This window comes from Notolepis coatsorum (assembly GCF_963971535.1).
Source record: "Notolepis coatsorum genome assembly, chromosome: 6".
Classification (NCBI taxonomy): domain Eukaryota; kingdom Metazoa; phylum Chordata; class Actinopteri; order Aulopiformes; family Paralepididae; genus Notolepis; species Notolepis coatsorum.
Window position 1 is genome coordinate 153,091,077 of NC_140170.1, and position 18,123 is coordinate 153,109,199.

General features: G+C 45.1%; 1 protein-coding gene across 3 annotated transcripts in view; it reads right to left on the reverse strand.

The window, feature by feature from the left end:
* scn8ab (sodium channel, voltage gated, type VIII, alpha subunit b) overlaps nt 1–18,123 on the reverse strand; it is a gene marked incomplete at both ends in the record, with an annotated part of 164,505 nt that overhangs the window by 130,093 nt on the left and 16,289 nt on the right. The gene's annotated exons all lie outside the window — the stretch shown is intronic.

An 18,123-nucleotide genomic window follows, 5' to 3' on the forward strand; every position in this document is an offset into this window, starting at 1 on the left:
AGATGAGGAAAAAAAAGAGACAGAGAGAGTGAGAGAGCTAGGCAGGGAAACAATAGAGTAGGTCAGAGAGAGAGAGAGAGAGAGAGAGAGAGAGAGAGAGAGAGAGAGAGAGAGAGAGAGAGAGAGAGAGAGAGAGAGAATTGTGAATTGAATTGAATTGAATTGAATTGAAATTGAATTGAGAGAGAGAGAGGGGGGGGCTGTACTTCTCTATATCACAGAATCCCAGAGTACATAGACTAGTCTAGTCCCACCTCACTGTAGATCTGCACACCCTACAATTCATTAGCCAGCCCATTCCAAGATGGAAATGACCTTCACAAACAGACAGACAGAACAGGCTGAAAATTCTTCATAAAACACGTCGGCACTGTAAATTCACTGTAAATGCATTATGCAATTTTTTAAGGCCGGTGTTACGGCGGCCTGCTTTGTTTCATTCGGTAGAACGCAGTGCCAGTGGAGAGAGAGAGGCGGGACAGATGGGAGAGAGAGAGGGGGGGGGGGGCGACATGCAGCAGCATAATGTTATGAGCTAGATTTCAGGGCTACCACTCAGCAGAGAGTACTGTAGGCTACAGTTATGGACCAGACATTAGTATGTGTTTGTTGACCAAATTAACTTGTTTCCTCCTCTGCGACTTCCCTTTTTAACGAGTCCCGTTTAGCGATGTAAAGCTAATGTTAGCGATGTAACGTTAACGTTTAGCGATGTAACGTTAACATTTAGCGGCATGTGCTTCTGGAACATCTTATCGAGAGCTTTCATTTGATATTCAGATCGAACTTATTATATTTTTTTGCTCCACAATGTGACTTCATGCCCCTTCAGGTTCGGCTAATTGACTCACCGGGAGGAGGAAATCGCTCTCTCTGTTGTCAGCGTCTCAGAGATGGTACATGACGACAGACTGCAGAGCATCCTCTGGCTCATTCCCTCACAAGTAGCGGTACACTCTACACATACACAATATATACCGTGGCGTCACCGCTCTTCCCCTACACACATATACATAGCCTTTATACACCCCCCGCCCCCCTCACAGGCACTCCAAACCCCCGCTCTACCCCGTCCACCTCCTGCACTCTGGAGACACACTTCCCTTTAGGATGTCTCCAGCGCCCCCCAGCCCTCAGTCCTGTAAGGAGTAGCTGTGTCATCAGACGCTAAGGACTCAGACGGAACACTAAAGCCTGGCCCTCGCTCTAATTTACTACACCCTGGAGAGAGAGAGCAAAGGAGCGAAAGAGAGAGACCGACAGACTAACAGACTAACAGACTGACCGATAGGATAGACAGACAGACAGACAGACAGACAGACAGACAGACAGACAGACAGACAGACAGACAGACAGACAGACAGACAGACAGACAGACAGACAGACAGACAGACAGACAGACAGACAGATAGAATAGATAGAATAGATAGATAGATAGATAGATAGATAGATAGATAGATAGATAGATAGATAGATAGATAGATAGATAGATAGATAGATAGATAGATAGATAGATAGATAGATGATAGATGATAGATAGATAGATAGTGATAGATAGATAGATAGATAGATAGATAGATAGATAGATAGATAGATAGATAATAGATAGATAGAATAGATAGATAGATGAGATGGATGAATGAATGAATGTTGGTGGTGGTCGGAGGGGCCGTAGGCGAAGATTATTCGCCACGCTTCCTTGAGTCTGCCTCAGGGCAGCTCTGGCTGCAATTGTAGCTTACCACCACCGGTATGACTGTGTATGAACGAATAATGGACTCTGTGAAGTGCTCTGAGTCAGAGAAGAGCGCTATAAATCCAATCCATTATTATTATTATTATTATTATTATTATTATTATATATAGATAGATAGATAGATAGATAGATAGATAGATAGATAGATAGATAGATAGATAGATAGATAGATAGATAGATAGATAGATAGATAGATAGATAGATAGATAGATAGATAGATAGATAGATAGATAGATAGATAGATAGATAGATAGATAGATAGATAGATAGATAGATAGATAGATAGATAATAATGCAGGACCTGTTGCAGAGGTCTTTATTCGGCATGCAACGACACTCAATGTTTTTTAGTGGTACACACAGCGGTTAGTTTTTTTAGCACACACACCGGAACACACACGCATGCATTGTCTCTTTAGAATCGCCGATGCGATTCGTCTCTGCGATTAACCCATCCCGTCGTCCTTCCCCCCCAAGGGCAGCCGGGAGCAGACAGGCGTCAACGTGAGACGCGCCAGGGGACCAATCCAAGTGCTCCTGTCCGTCTTCGTCAAGGACGCCACAGCGTTAGCGATCTGTTGTTGTGCATGTTTTTCCATTGGGTTTATCTTATCGGGGGGGAAACCCTTGCGAGCACGGGGAGAACATGCAAACTCCACACAGAAAGGACTGGGAGATACCCCACCTGGGTACCTGGCATCATGGAAACCTGGTCCCCAAGCGGGAATCGAGGCAACAGTGTTAACCACTACACCACCGTGCCGCCTAGATAGATAGATAGATAGATAGATAGATAGATAGATAGATAGATAGATAGATAGATAGATAGATAGATAGATAGATAGATAGATAGATAGATAGATCGGACGGACGGACGGACGGACGGACGGACGGACGGACGGACGGACGGACGGACGGACGGACGGACGGACGGACAGACAGACAGACAGACAGACAGACAGACAGACAGACAGACAGACAGACAGACAGACAGACAGACAGACAGACAGACAGACAGACAGACAGACAGACAGACAGACAGACGGACGGAAAGACAGACAGAAAGACAGACCAACGGACAGGCCAACAGACAAACAAATAGACAGAGCAGAAAGACGTATGGACGGAGACAATGAGCGTGAAAGAAGCAGAGATAGAATGAGACAGTGGGAGGGAGGGGCTTAATGTACAAATGTCCCATTCCCAGATGAGAAGATGCATAATACGCATGCATAATGTGTAAAGATGCATAATACGCCACGCGATGTGAGTGGAGTGACTTGTGCAGAGCTCAGTACTCTCGCTGTCTAGGCTGTTAGCCCTCCTTCTGCTGGGCTGTTAGCCCTCCTTCTGCTAGGCTATTAGCCCTCATTCTGCTAGACTGTTAGCCCTCCTTCTGCTAGGCGGTTAGCCCTCCTTCTGCTAGGCCAGTGGTTCTCAAACTGTGGTACGCGTACCACTAGTGGTACTTGGTGGTACTGCTGGTGGTACTTGAAAACATTTCCAAAAAAGCAAAAAAAAAAAAAAAAAAAAATGTTGCAGTCAGGCCACTGAACTTAGAAGCAGGCCAGGCCAGTGTTTCTGGTTGCGGCGGCGCAATAGTTAGATAATCTAAGTGGGGAACAACCAGGAGATCACTGTGACAGAGAGTAATGCAGTCTAAACAGTCATAAATCTTTAATTCAACTTCAGCCCTGATCATAACCATTTATTTGTAGATTTTCTTGTAATTGCTGCTAATCATTGACACATGCCTAGCCTGTAATAATCCCCCCCAGAAAAATTTACTTTGCATTTGATATATTGAAAATATTTTACTTTTTGTGTTTTTTTTTAACAATAATTTGTGATGCCATCACACAAACTGGCATTTAAAGGGTAAACATTCAAAAATGTATTGAATATGTGTTTTCTTTTCTTTTTTACAATAATTTGTGATGCCCATCACAAACACTGGCATTTAAAGGGTAAAAATTCAAATATTCCTGCACCAGAATGCAGGAAATTAAGTTTTTGTAACAAAATAATTGTGTGTGTGTGTGTGTGTGTGTGTGTGAGAGAGAGAGAGAGAGAGAGAGAGAGAGAGAGAGAATGACGGACAATTGCTTGCTGTGTGAGAGAGAGAGAGAGAGAGAGAGAGAGAGAGTGAGAGAGAGAGAGAGAGAGATAGAGAGAGAGAATTAAGTACATTTGCTGAAATACAGTTCTTAATTTTCTCACTTGCTATGTGAGAATGTTAGTTATTATGTTCTCAATGCCTGTAACTGAGGGGTACAATTCCCTGACTGTATTAATAAGTATGGTATCATTAAACCACTACTGTCTTATGTACATTACTACTGGCCATACAGTACACAGGTATATGATATGAACACTTCCACAATGACACGGTTCCACAACAATATTGGGTTATAATAATATTTATTAGCAGCAATGATAGTATATAACAATACTTTACGTAGGGTCGCGCTTATAAGGCGAAGAATGTGCGTGAGTAAATCAATAACGTAAGTCCATTATCATATTACGCAGGAGATAATGAATACCACCTGTATCTTAGGAATTATATCTATGGTACACTAGTAAGGCAGCGGGAGATACTGGTAGGGTCCCTCCGGTTGTAGGCCAGCAAGGGGGGAGGATTTGTCGGTAGCAAAGTCTGGATCAACGGGGACTCAATAAGCTCCTGCTACGGGAGACGGTACATTACTCCCTTGATCGGCAGACGAAAGCAGCAGCTATTCTCCGGTATGCAGCTCTCCGCATTGAAGAAAGCTAGCCAGCCTCGGGCGTCCTAGAGGCGGGCTCGACGATGCTCCTCACAGGGTAAATCCCACACAGTTGTGGGTGTAGACGGTTCTCCGCTCCATCAGATACAGGACCAAAGCAAATATAATCCAGCCGAAAAGGGCTATGTAGTCGTCGGGTAGGTTATCCAGTGTACATGTCCACACGGCCCTCGTCTAGGGCTCCTCGGGTGAAGGCGCCAGGGTAAGCTGCCCAGCCTGAATAAGCACACTAGCTGGTACGAGGAAACGTTGGTGATGCTGGTCACTGTAGAACGGTAGCCGCACGATACACTATACATAAATAGACTATTACTGAATTAATAGAATAGGTCGAACTCGACGGTACAGCGTTAAACTCTGATACTTCAGTTATCAATTCGCACGCGGTCTCAATGCTCTATTTGGGGCCAAACGGGCCCTACTTCACCGCACGTTGTATCGTGGGTGAGGCTTCACTTGGGTAACTCGAACTACTTCTGTATTCACCTGCGCCATATTTATACGTTAGGCGAACAAACTAGTACCAGCCTTATTCCTGTCTCGTATTCTTGCGCAGAGCCGTTCATGTGCAGGCATGTCTTTGGCGGTGACTTTGAACCAGACCCTGGGGGTATGGCAGTGGCGCCTAAGGGACCGCTGTCCAATAGGAGAACGAAATACTATGGTCTGTACTAGGTTAAAGGGATATTCTGTGTATATGCACAAAGAATACACAAGGGATATCAGACGATATACAAATATCATGCAATATATATCAATCAATAAACTCGTACACCTTACTGTAAATTGTACCTAAAATTGTACCTCATCCCATTTCTGCTTTGCACTAGATAGTACTGTACATTAGTACACTGCATAGTATTGTGTATTGTATATTATATGGTAACTCAGAACATTGTACATATGTCTATACCGAACACTGTGACCTCATTTTCTTCTTCTAAATTCATGCTATATTATGTTATTATGTTATTTGATACTATCTTGTCTAGCACAGTCTCTGGAGCGTAACAGTAAGAAGCATTTTGTATGAAAGTATTCTGTACTTCTGTATGACAACTATTAAAGAACTTGAACTTGAACTTGATATATATATTCGGTTTAATCTGATCCTTCGTAACAATGCCCCTTGCATTGTATGAGTTGTGTGGAAGCATTTGCTAGTTCTAGTGCTATCCCTTTGTACATTGTGGCTGTGTCTGACAAAAGTTAACAATAAATAATGGTATTAGGAATACATTTGCCTCCTGTGTGAACTGTGCATAGCTGAATAGACTGTATTTTAACGCCGGTCATATGGTGGTACTTGGAGAGCCAGCTACGTTCTCAGGTGGTACTTGGTGTAAAAAGTTTGAGAACCACTGTGCTAGGCTATTAGCCCTCATTCTGCTAGACTGTTAGCCCTCCTTCTGCTAGACTGTTAGCCCTCCTTCTGCTGGGCTATTAGCCCTCATTCTGCTAGACTGTTAGCCCTCCTTCTGCTAGACTGTTAGCCCTCCTTCTGCTGGGCTATTAGCCCTCATTCTGCTAGACTGTTAGCCCTCCTTCTGCTAGACTGTTAGCCCTCCTTCTGCTAGGCTATTAGCCCTCATTCTGCTAGACTGTTAGCCCTCCTTCTGCTAGACTGTTAGCCCTCCTTCTGCTAGACTGTTAGCCCTCCTTCTGCTAGACTGTTAGCCCTCCTTCTGCTAGACTGTTAGCCCTCCTTCTGATAGACTGTTAGCCCTCCTTCTGCTAGACTGTTAGCCCTCCTTCTGCTAGACTGTTAGCCCTCCTTCTGCTAGGCTGTTAGCCCACCTTCGCAATTATGCCACAACAATGTGGAACGCCCTACCCTCACCCGTAAAATAATGTGAATCCCTACTTACTTACTTACTTACTTACTTACTTAGGCCCATCGCTCCCAATGGAGCATAGGCCATCTACGACTTTTCTCCATCCAACACGGCTTTGGGCTGTCCTTTCTGCCTCCCTCCAGCTAGTTCCTTGTCTCTTGAGCTCCGCCTCAGTGTCCCACCTCCAGGTGTTCTTAGGCCGCCCTCTCTTCCGCTTCCCCTGGGGATTCCAAGTCAGGGCCTGTCATGTAGTACTGGTAGCCGGTTTCCTCAAAGTGTGGCCTATCCATCCCCACTTTCGTCTCAGGATCTGCTTCTCCACTGGTTCCTGTCTTCCTTTCAGCCATAGTTCCTCATTCTTGATTTTGTTTGGCCACCGGATCCCAAAGATGCGTTTCAGACAGCTGTTTATAAAGGTCTGTATCTTCTGCAATGTTCTTTTCGTCATTCTCCAAGTCTCTGAACCATAGAGAAGGACGGATTTTACATTTGAATTGAAGAGCCGCACTTTGGTTGTCATGGTGATGTCCTTGGAGGACCAGATGTTCTTCAGAATGATGAAGGCTGCTCTGGCTTTGCCTACTCTGGCTGTGACATCGCCGTCTGTGCCGCCCTTCTTATCCAAGATGCTGCCTAGGTAAGTGAAGGAGTTGACTTCCTGTATGGATTCATCACCTACTGTGACTGTGTTGTTGGTAGAGGTGTTGATCATCATTAGATTGGTTTTCTTCCTGTTTATTCTCAACCCAGTCTCAAGGGGTGTAGTTGCCAGCTTGGTTGTCTTGTCCTGCATCTGGTTGTAGTTGTGTGACAGGAGAGCCAGGTCATCAGCAAAGTCGAGGTCTTCCAGTTGTGTCGATAGGGTCCACTGTATGCCGTTTTTCTTTCCTTTTGTGGTGGTCTTCATAATCCAGTCTATGACTAGGAGGAAGAGAAAGGGCGATAGGAGGCATCCCTGACGCACACCGGTCTTGACCTCAAAACTCTCTGACAGTTGGCCTGCATGTAAAACTTTGCATGATGTTCCTTGATAGGTGTTTTGAATCAGAGTGATGATTTTCTTTGGGATACCATAATGCCTCAGCAGTTTCCACAGAGTCTCTCTATCCACACTGTCAAAGGCTTTTTCATAGTCTATGAAGTTTATGTATAATGGAGAGTTCCATTCAATGGATTGCTCTATAATGATGCGCAGGGTGGCGATCTGGTCCATACAAGATCTGTTGCTCTGGAAGCCTGCCTGCTGGTCTCGAAGCATGGGATCCACAGCAACACTAATTCTGTCCAGTATAATTCTGTTGAGAACTTTTCCTGGTACTGATAGAAGCATTATTCATGTAGTTGTTGCAGTTGGTGAGATCTCCCTTTTTTGATAGCTTGATGATGATTCCATCTTTCCATTCTTCTGGAATCTTCTCTTCCTCCCAGATCTTGGTGAAGAGGCTATGAAGCATATCTACCGCAGTCTTCAAGTCGGCCTTGATGACTTCTGCTGGTATTTCATCTGGTCCTGCAGATTTTCCGTCCTTCGTTGAGATAATAGCTTTTTTTTTTTTATCTCTGCTTTGCTGGATTTATCACAGTTTATTGGGAGTGTTCTCTCCGCTGGTGTAATGTCCGCTGGCTCTGTCGGGGCTGGTTGGTTCTTTGAAATGTTCAGCCCATCTTCTCCGCTGCTCCTCTGTTGTTGTAAGTGGGTTTCCCTGTTTGTCTTTTACCGGTTTGTCCGTCTGTTGGAACTTGCCTGCTAACTTCCTAGTGATCATATAGAGGTATTTCATGTTGCCTTGCCCTGCCGCTGTTTCTGCTTGTTTGGCTAGGTTGTCTATGTGATCTCTTTTATCCTTCTTAATGCTACTCCTCACCTCCTTATTGGCTTGGGTATATTCTTACTGTGCCTTGCTTTTGCTGATCTTGTTTTGCTTGTGTTCAGTTTCTCTTTCCTCTCCTTTCTTTCTTTCAGTTTCTGGAGTGTTTCCATTGAATGAATGAATGAATGAATGAATGAATGAATGAATGAATGAATGAATGAATGAATGAATGAATGAATGAATGAATGGATGGATGGATGGATGGATGGATGGATGGATGAATGAATGAAAACTTTATTTAACAGATTGCAGAATGGGTACAATACAGTACGGCTCAATACACACAATTGTTAAGGGGATGCAGACCAGAGAAAGACGTTTGTCTTGTTTACATCAGGGTCCCCCATTTTCAATTCATAGTGACATTTATGACATACACAACATACATGACATTTATGGCATAGGGACATACATGACATACAGGTATTTAGTACTGTTACATTTGTGACATATACGATATTCAAATATACAGTACTGTTACCCATAGATCCTGACAGAGTATATACATATGATGGGGAGGGGACTGTACATTAGGAGGGGGTGGGTGGGTGGGAGAGAAATATACATACGGTGGGGAGAGAATATATACATACGGTGGGGAGGAGACTGTACATTAGGAGGGGGTGGGTGGGTGGGCTTGAGACCCATTCCTTGTGTTTTGTCTTCTTCTTTCCCAATATTTCTTTGCAGGTGTCCAGCCACAACGTCTTTGTGTGTTTTGATTGATTGATTTATTGTGCTGCCATTGAGTTTCTATGTCCGCATCTGTGTCTTCATCCTGTTCCTGTAGTTGCTGGTACCTGTTGGTAAGGCTGATCTGGAATCGACTCTGTATTTCTTTGTTCCTAAGAAGTCCGACGTCATATCTGGTTCTTGCGCCGGTGGTTGTGGCGTACTTCTTCAGACGTAATTTTATGATCGGCAGCACGAGATGATGGTCTGATGCCATGTCTGCCCCTCTCTTGACTCGTACATCTTGCCATGACCTCCTGAACTTTCTGTTGATGCATATGTGGTCTATTTGATTCTCCGTTACTTGATCTGGAGATCTCCATGTGGCCTTGTGGATACGTTTGTGGGGGAAGATGCTGCCTCCTATTACCAGTTTGTTGAGGGAGCACAGGTCTGCAAACCTTTCTCCATTTTCATTCATCTGCCCCAATCCATGTACGCCCATGATGTCTTCGTAGCCTGTGTTGTTGGCTCCTATCTTGGCGTTGAAATCACCCATGAGGATGGTGATATCTTTTTCTCTCCGTCTGTCCAGTACAGCCTGCAGTAGTTCATAGAAATTGTCTTTCTTCTCGTCTTCGGTGTCGTTTGTCGGCGTGTAGCACTGAATGATGGATAGTCTGATGTTGTCCTTCTTAGTGGTGAACTTGGCGGTGATGATTCGTGGGTTCACCGGTTCCCAACCAATGAGAGAGCGCTGTGCCTCCGGAGCCAGCATCAGGGCCACCCCTTCCGTGTGTGGGGCGCCTTCTTCTGTATGACCGGAGTAGAGCACCATCTCCCCAGATGCCAATCTCAGTTGCCCTGCTTGTAGCCACCTTGTCTCACACAAGCCAAGGAGAGAGATGTTGTAGTTCCTCATCTCCTGTGCTACCTGGACTGTCTTGCCTGGTTCGTACATCGTCCTGATGTTCCATGTGGCAATTCTGGTGGTTTTCCTGGGGGTTAAGAGGGGAGTCGGCCTTACAGCTTCCTTTCGGCTTTCACTGCACGGCGTCATGTGCCTCCTGTGTGGGAGCCCTTCTTTTCCCAGGTCGAGTTGGTTTTGAATTATCGTAATGCTTTAGTAATGTGCTTTTTTTCCAGGTAGGGTTGTTGGCCCTACGCAAACCCATTTAACCTCTGGGGGAGGGTATTGGAGTTGGCTTGTTAGTCCTCTTCCCACGCCTATTGTCTTCCAGGTGATGGATTGCAGCCTCATACCACGTGAGGCCAGACAGGCTGGGGGTTGTGTACAAGCTGTCTCGGCACGTCAAGCCCAACCAACTCCTGCTACTGTGTATTGAAAGCTGCACTAGGGGACCTAACCCTACCAGCAGGGCTGGGCGATATGGCAAAAAATCATATCGCGATAACGATAAGATAATGTTATCATATCACTCGATATCGATAATTATCTAAATTGTTATAAGTAAAAAAATATATAACAATTTAAACAACTTTGTCGTTGCCGCCATCTTTAGTGTTACATCCCCTCACACTCAAGTTCTCAGGCTGCAGCTGGTTTAAAAGCGAAAGTAAACCGGCTTCTCTGCTGGCTGTGGCTCCAGGGGAGTTGAACAGTTCTGGCTCTGCTAGTTTCTTTTCTATCTTTTGGCGCTTTTTTGGTGGACAAACCACCGCACATGTGCACCGTGACTCGTGACTGGAGTCTAGCTCTGCTAGCACACATAGCCTACTGTGTACAGACGGTTTCAAACTGTATTTTAAATTAGAAAGCAAACAAAATAAATGGACAAGAGAAAAAGAAATCTCAATTTGGTCAGTATTGTCATTTGGACAAGCAAAGCCATTACTTTAAGTTGCAGGCAAGAAAGACAAGTCTGTCCACTGTGTCTGGTTTTAAAACTGCCCTGTTGCAGGTAAAAAAAAAATATCGATATATTACTTTTTTCGATATTTTGTTTTTTCGATATCGATTATTAAAATATATCGCGATATTTATCGTTATCGTTATATCGCCCAGCCCTACCAGCAACGCAAGACAAAACCACTCTCAAAGAGCACCGACGGGTGGCTGCAATTAGAAACTGGCCCCGGTAAATGTCCAAACACACCCACCCACCCAACCCCCTCCAATCTACAGTTTCTTCCCCTTCGAATGTATATATTTTTTTATGATCTCTTTCTCTTAAACAGTACTGTATATTGTGTATCTTGTATGTCATAAATGTCTTGAGGAAACAGTACTGTATATTTGTATGTCGTGTATGTCATAAATGTCTTGATGAATTGAAAATGGGGAACCCTGATGTAAACAAGACAAGAGTCTTTTTCTGGTCTGCATCCTCTTAACAATTGTTTGTATTGAGCCATACTGTATTGTACCCATTCTGCAATCTGTTAATAAAGTTTTCAATCAATCAATCAGGCTATTAGCCCTCCTTCTGCTATGCTGTTAGCCCACCTTCTGCTAGGCTGTTAGCCCTCCTTCTGCTAGGCTGTTAACCCTCCTTCTGCTGGCCTGTTAGCCCTCCTTCTGCTGGGCTGTTAGCCCTCCTTATGCTAGGCTGTTAGCCCTCCTTCTACCTAGGCTGTTAGCCTTCCTTCTGCTAAGCTGTTAGCCTTCCTTCTGCTGGGCTGTTAGCCCTAGGCTCCTTCTGCTGGGCTGTTAGCCCTCCTTCTGCTAGGCTGTTAGCCCTCATTCTGCTAGGCTGTTAGCCCTCCTTCTGCCTAGGCTGTTAGCCCTCCTTCTGCCTAGGCTGTTAGCCTTCCTTCTGCTGGGCTGTTAGCCCTCCTTCTGCTAGGCTGTTAGCCCTCATTCTGCTAGGCTGTTAGCCCTCCTTCTGCTGGGCTGTTAGCCCTCCTTCTGCTAAGGCTGTTAGCCCTCCTTCTGCCTAGGCTGTTAGCCTTCCTTCTGCTAGGCTGTTAGCCCTCATTCTGCTAGGCTGTTAGCCCTCCTTCTGCTAGGCTGTTAGCCCTCCTTCTGCTAGGCTGTTAGCCCTCCTTCTGCCTAGGCTGTTAGCCTTCCTTCTGCTAGGCTGTTAGCCCTCCTTCTGCTAGGCTGTTAGCCCTCCTTCTGCTGGGCTGTTAGCCCTCCTTCTGCTAGGCTGTTAGCCCTCCTTCTGCCTAGGCTGTTAGCCTTCCTTCTGCTGGGCTGTTAGCCCTCCTTCTGCTAGGCTGTTAGCCCTCCTTCTGCTGGGCTGTTAGCCCTCCTTCTGCTAGGCTGTTAGCCCTCCTTCTGCTAGGCTGTTAGCCCTCCTTCTGCTAGGCTGTTAGCCCTCCTTCTGCTAGGCTGTTAGCCCTCATTCTGCTAGGCTGTTAGCCCTCCTTCTGCTATAGACTGTTAGCCCTCCTTCTACGTAGGCTGTTAGCCCTCCTTCTGCTAGGCTGTTAGCCCTCCTTCTGCTCCCACTAAGAGCCGGTGTGCTTTGATATCTGTGCAAAACTGGGGAGAGATGGCCACACCACCTCCTTGTTGTAACTGACCATTATTCACAAGGCCATACCACCTCCTTGTTGTAACTAATATTTGGGTTTCCCAGCCGAGACAGTAGCTCATTCTGGCTACTGTGAACGGGATATGGCGTTTATGTGACCAGAATAGACACAATACTCGAGTATCCTGAATAACATTCTGAATATGAACGCATACAGTATAAACACACTTCTTTTTTTTTTTTTTTTTTTTTTTTTTTTTTTAAACAGGTGTATTTTTATTTTGCAGCAATTCTTTGTCGTTGCTGCCATCTTTAGTGTTACAGCCCCTCACACTCCAGTTCTCAGGCTGCAGCTGGTTTGAAAGCTAAAGTAAACCGGCTTCTCTGCTGGCTGTGGCTCCAGGGGAGTTGAACAGTTCTGGCTCTGCTAGTTTCTTTTCTATCTTTTGGCGCTTTTTTGGTGGACAAACCACTGCACATGTGCACCGTGACTCGTGACTGGAGTCTAGCTCTGCTAGCACACATAGCCTACTGTGTACAGACGGTTTCAAACTGTATTTTAAATTAGAAAGCAAACAAAATAAATGGACAAGAGAAAAAGAAATCTCAATTTGGTCAGTATTGTCATTTGGACAAGCAAAGCCATTACTTAAGTTGCAGGCAAGAAAGACAAGTCTGTCCACTGTCTCTGGTTTTAAAACTGCCCTGTTGCAGGTCACACACAAAAAATCGATATTTTCTTTTTTCGATATAATTTTTTTTCAATTTCGATTATTAAAATATATCGCGATAATTATCGTTATAGTTATATCGCCCAGCCCGGCCCAAACAATAGCTTAGTTCACACCTGAGTGACAGGCCAGGAGCTAATGCCCCCCCACCCCTCCCTATACTTAAAGGAACACGCCAACATTTGGGGAAATTTGCTTACCGTCTTCTCCAGAGAGAGACAAGAAGATAGATACCAGTTCCCTCTCTGTGCGTTCAGTAGAAAGCTATCTGGCTGCATGTTAGCCTAGCTTAGCACAATGAATGGAAGCGGACATGGCCGGTTAGCCTTCGGGAGAGGTGTTAGTTGGACAATGCCTAGGCTAACCGGCCATGTCCGCCTCCATTCATTGTGCTAAGCTAGGCTAACTAACTGGTATCTATCTTCTTATCTCTCTCTGGAGAAGACGGTAAGCAAATTTCCCCAAATGTTGGCGTGTTCCTTTAAGCTCATTGTCTCCCTCTCTACTTCAGTGTTTTCTAGCAGGCCACAAGAGAGCACTCCTCTCAGCCAAAGCCCATTTAACCTACATGTACTTTGTACTTTGTATTAATTATTTTTACTATTAAACCTATTTTGGTCAGAAGACCCGTCTACGATATAATTGATTAATCATAATCCAGTAGTCATGATGTGAAAATACATACTAAAACACCTGATCCCTGGCTATGACCTTAACCCAGGATATGAACCACGTAAAACACACTTGTCCCCTCCGGCCACTCCCCTCTTCATCCTCTTCATCCTCTTCTTCTTCCCCTGTGTCTGTGGGAGCTCTTAGCGTCGCCTAATCACTCCAGACATTTCAAATGCCCAGGCGGTCGGCCCTCTCTCTCTCTCTCTCCACAGCACAGGGGAGAACAGGAACTGCAACGCTGCAATTCTCTCCCTCGCCACTACCCCCCCCCCCCTCCCCTCCCCCTCATCTCTTCATCCTCTCTTTGATGCATGAGTGCTGCGATCAGGTTTCCTGCAGCTGACAGTAGCGCACACATGTGTACACACGCACAGGCACGCACACACACACGAACACTCACACACACACACAGGCACGCACGCACACGGACACGGATACACAACGGTGAGAGACGGGGGGGGGGGGGGGTGGCTGGCGGTCGAGCAGAGGAGACAAGGAAGCGGGACGGCTGAGTAACAATAGGATGAGGAGGAGGAACGGGAGCTGAACATGAATATGTATACAGGACCTCCCCCGGTCATAAAATGGTGAAGGCGGGGGTGCGGGAAGAGGGTATGTCGAGGGACGATAGTAAAATGTTGTGAATGATCAGGGATGATGAGGCCTATTGTGTGTGTGTGTGTGTGTGTGTGTGTGTGTGTGTGTGTGTGTGTGTGTGTGTGTGTGTGTGTGTGTGTGTGTGTGTGTGTGTGTGTGTGTGTGTTTGCGTGCGTGCGTGCGTGCGTGTGTGCGTGTGTGTGTGTTGTGGGGGGGTCAACATAAAGAGTAGCCTTCTGCCCCCTGCCGTCCATTGAACTAGCTTGCATAACACATGGATGTTATGTGATGAAAGCAGCAGATCTTGGCCGAGCAGAGTGGCGGCAACGAGAAGAGCAGAGACACGCGATAAGAGACACACCACCACATGTGAGGTCTCACTGGGGGTCGACGGCAGCCTGGTTGTGAGGTCTCACCGGGGGTCGACGGCAGCCTGGTTGTGAGGTCTCACCGGGGGTCGACAGCAGCCTGGTTGTGAGGTCTCACCGGGGGTCGACAGCAGCCTGGTTGTGAGGTCTCACCGGGGGTCGACGGCAGCCTGGTTGTGAGGTCTCACCGGGGATCGACAGCAGCCTGGTTGTGAGGTCTCACTGGGGGTCGACGGCAGCCTGGTTGTGAGGTCTCACCGGGGGTCGACGGGAGCCTAGCTGTGAGCTAAGCAAGCTAGTTGCTATACTAAAATCTGGATGGGAGTTAATGAATGAGCACTCTCCTCTATCCTCCCTTATTAACGAGTCAAAAGCACCCCCCCCCCCCCCTTCCTCCTCCCAGTGGCTCAGCTGCGGATTATCCAACAGTGCAAGACTATGCTTGTACTGGGCAGGTGTGCATTATGTTTGTGACCCCCCCCCCCCCTCTCTTGCAACTACTCCCCCGAGTCCTGTAGTCAAATGTCCTGTTTAACCTTCTATAGTGTGGTAGTGAAAGGGTTAGATAAGGGCTATAAACAGAAATTGTGTACACTCACATACCAAGCTCATAGATACTAAGAACTAAGATGTTCACATTTCCGCTGCACCGAGACAAAAATGTTGATTTCATGTTTTTGTTGATCCGTCGTTACCTCTTAGCATGTTGACACAAGCACATGTGACTATTGTTGGATACGACTGCAAAATATAAATAAGTAGCAGTTTTTGATTGCCAACAACAAATATCACCCCACATAATGGCATTAAAAAGGCCATTTTGGTCAATATGATGGTGGAATAATAGTTATAATAGAAAAACAGGGATTATATTCAATCAAGCCAGTTTTCTGAGGGTGAGCGGAGTAGTAGGTACTTGTAATAAAGAGAGCACTAGCACACAGTTATTAAACCTGATCATAATCTAGCACCAGGCCATTTGGTTTATTTTGGAGATAAACATAATATTCTGTGTTCTTGTATAGTATACACATATAGAGTATATACTGTAGCTATTACAGCACAAGGTATGGCACATACCTTAAGCCTTAAGGGTCCAAACAAGTATAGGCAATGTTGTTCCCTTTCTAACTAATTAGGTTTGGTAACTAACTAACTAACTGATTATCTAACAAACTAACTAACTAATTAATTAATTAATTAATTAATTAATTACTAAACTGAGTCACAATACTGAACTGTGAAAAAACCCTGCAAATGCTAATAGGTAATGGCATAATTATGGTGTAACCAAATTGCAGCATAAATAATCATACTACCACAATCTAAACGCAAAAAAGTGTAAATTCCAATATTCATAGTCCATGCGTCATGGCCTATTGTTGTACATACTGCACATGTAAACCTGCGTGTTACTTTGATATTTGATGAGAGGGGGAATTCCTATTCATAGAGTTCGCTACAGCAGTTGCAATTAATCGCAAGATTGTGTCATCCAGGGGGTCTGAAAGAAGAGGAGCCATTGATTGACAGGTTCCAGGGGGTATGAAAGAAGAGGAGCCAACAGCCCAAGCTCTTTCTGTCAGTGGGTGTGGAAGGACCACTGATAAAAAGGTGCAGTGCTTCTGTTCTGTTTTCTCCAGGGAGCACTCGCATATAAACTGTGAGTTGACTACTAGCAACGGCAGGGTTTTATTTGGTCAGTTTACTAACCAGTAGGATTGGGCGATGTCTAAGAATTGGCTGCATGACGATGTCAAGTTCAAGTTCAAGTTTCTTTATTAGTTGTCATACAGAAGTACAGAATACTTTTATACAAAATGCTTCTTTCTGTTACGCTCCAGAGACTGTGCTAGGCAAAAATAGATAAGTATAAAATAAGAATAGCAAGTATAAAATAGAAGTCAAGTACGTAGACAAAAAAATTCAGTATATACATATATACAATGCTCAATGTAGAGTAGAAGTAACCGAGTTACCATACAATATACTATACAGTGCAAAGCAGAAGTGGGATGAGGTACAATTTAGGTACAAGGTCTGCAGTGAAATATCACAATGGACGATGATGGTTGTTGGGGGTTGTTTTATGGGCTATTCCTATAAAAGGTATTATCATTGTTATATACTTTCTTTTATACTTTTTATTATGTATGTATGTTTGATATTAATTACTATTACCCCTCACAGTGAGCTGTGGTGTTCCACAAGGAAGCATACTAGGTCCGCTACTGTTCCTAATTTATGCAAATAACATGTCGTCAGCTTGTGACTGCAACTTGTTCCTGTTTGCGGACGACTCAGCCCTGCTGGTCTCTGACAAGAACAAGTTACAGGTTGAAAAAACCCTCAGCTCAGAACTAGGCAAAATCTGCATATGGCTCGCTGATAACAAACTATCATTACACATGGGCAAAACAGAGTCCATTCTCTTCGGTTCAAATAACAAACTCAGCAAGACCGACGGCTTCTCCGTTACAGTGGGTGACAATATTGTCACAAGGAAAGAAGATATTACCTACCTGGGTTCCATCCTAGAGGCAAATCTTTCCTGTGACAAAATGGCATCCAATGTAATAAAAAAAGTCAACCAACGAACACGATTCTTGTACCGGATCTCCTCACTGGTAAACAAGAATACCCTGAAGACTCTGGCAGGAGCACTCATTCAAGGGTACTACAAATATGCTTGCACTAGGCTTGGGCGGTATAATTTTTTTCATACTGTCATACCTTCCTGACAGTATGAAAAATATACGGTATATGACGGTATTACTTTCTTTTTCATCAGCGTGGGGGGTGGGGGGGGGGGGGGGGGGGCGGCGGAGCTAACAATATACTTGTTATCACCATACATAACGCTCGCTTATATTGAAACACGTTGAGATTAGGGCCGTTCTTTCAACCTGAAAGTGCACTTTCTTCAACCTCGAAGTAAACAAATCACAGAACGGTAGCCACTGCCGGCACCATCCAGGTATCAACATGAGCTAGCGGTAGCTAGTTAGCCACCATCCAGGTATCAACGTGAGCTAACGGTAGCTAGTTAGCCACCATCCAGGTATCAACGTGAGCTAACGGTAGCTAGTTAGCCACCATCCAGGTATCAACGTAAGCTAACGGTAGCTAGTTAGCCACCATCCAGGTATCAACGTGAGCTAACGGTAGCTAGTTAGCTACTATCCAGGTATCAACGTGAGCTAACGGTAGCTAGTTAGCCACCATCCAGGTATCAACGTGAGCCAGTTGCATTAGGATTAAAAAATGTCAACACTCACTCACCCCGTTTTATATTACATTCCCAAAGAAGTGCCTCTGTCTCTCATCTCGTTGTGCTGGATGAGGTCACTGGCGAGTCGACTCGTGGCGAGGGTTTTGCTTAAATCCGA